This window comes from Sinocyclocheilus rhinocerous, unplaced genomic scaffold (assembly GCF_001515625.1).
Source record: "Sinocyclocheilus rhinocerous isolate Xijiao unplaced genomic scaffold, SAMN03320098_v1.1 scaffold2232, whole genome shotgun sequence".
In the NCBI taxonomy this organism is placed as follows: Eukaryota; Metazoa; Chordata; class Actinopteri; order Cypriniformes; family Cyprinidae; genus Sinocyclocheilus; species Sinocyclocheilus rhinocerous.
In genome coordinates, this window is record NW_015662925.1 from 83,105 (window position 1) to 84,851 (window position 1,747).

Below are 1,747 nucleotides of genomic sequence, written 5' to 3' on the forward strand. Positions count from 1 at the left end.
GTGTGTGCGTGTGTGCGTGCGTGTGTGCGCGTGTGTGTGCGCGCGTGTGTGTGCGTGTGTGTACTCAGTAGCTCAGATATAGTGAACATATCAAGTCTGTGTCGTGATCTTCAACCATATCAATCATAAACGTTTCGAAATGGTTTTTCGCCATTATGACGAATACTCTTTAATTCAACATTATAAGAATTAAGTAGTGTCTCAAATGCTACTGAGAGCATCCCAAGAACACTCGAGCTCTCATACGCTCACGTGGTTGATAACAGGAATCACACAACAATGAACAATAAAATTTTTTCATCATTTACTCAATGCCATTCCAAACCGTGTGATACTATAGAAAATGTTCACACTGCTTTTTTTTTTTTTCCATTCAGTGAAAACATTAAAGGCTTTCAAGCTGTGAAATGGACTAAAAAGCATCATAAATGTACCATAAATCATCATAAAAGTAGTCCATGCGACTCATTCATTACTGTAGTTTTATGTCAGGAACAGACTGAAAGTGGAATGACATGATGAGTAATTGACAGATTTAAGTGAACTGTTCCATTAATGTGCTGTAAATATCATGTAATAAATGTGGTGTCCAGGTTTACAGTAAATCTAAGAAACAAAGACCCGCCCCTTTATTAGATTCAGTCAGATTTGTGCATGTTGGCACAGTTGTATGCTACATATAAGCTTAAGTTATCACAGCCAATATGGGCTAAAAACAAAAGCAGTGATAATATATTGATAATGTGAATGAGATTATGATGTTACATTTAGAAGAATTAATGATGTAACGCGTGACTGATGTCTAGACATGGTGCAAATAAATGGTAGTGCAGTGTGAAGAGCCACAGAACAAAGAGCCATTGTGTTTGGTTGTGCTCTGAAACACTTCAAACCACGCTTGGATGTGCCGGAGACTTGACTGGCATGTAATATTTATGCTTGTCTGAATATTTATTGTGAGAGTGAGTACGCCTGTGTCAAAGAAGGTCAAATGAGACCGAACAAAGATATAAAAACATTGGCTGTTTGAAACATTGAACACCAAGAATGAATGGTGTTTAGTGTCAGATATCAACCGTGCAAAATTAACAGCCAGCACAAATGTGGCCAGTGGCGCTGTAGAGAATTCGGTAGTTGTTGTATTGCCTGCTAAAACCAATATTAATGTGTGTGGGTGTTTATGTTGGGGACAATGTTGCATATTTTTTTAATTTATTTCTTGTGATGGGACACATTATGCTTCTCTAGCAACCAATTAATAATAAAAAATAGAGGTGCCAGGAAGACCAAGAGAAGGGGAATTATTAACAAACATTTATATACATTGTCAAAAAGTAATAAGCATGTATTTCTTGTTGACCTTAAACTTTATACCATTAAATTGTGTCCTGCCTCATATTTTATATATATATATATATACTGTATATATTTGAGTGGATATGTGTGATGCAGCGAGGATGTAATGTAGAGGAGTTGTCAATTTCAAGAGGTGTGAAGAGTTTACTTATTAGGATGCTTGAGTGAAGTAGGATCCGTAGAAATGCTTCAGAGGTTGATGGGTTTTAATATGAGCCCTGTTGCAGTCTCAGCACTAATTACATGATGTATGTTTCCTGAAGCTGAAATCTGCACTGCAGTCTGATCCTAAATAGTTTCTAGCATTCTGGTGAATCTCATGGAACCTGTCAATAACATATTCAGGTCATATTTCACACTAAAATTAAAAGAAAATATGAAAATCATATTT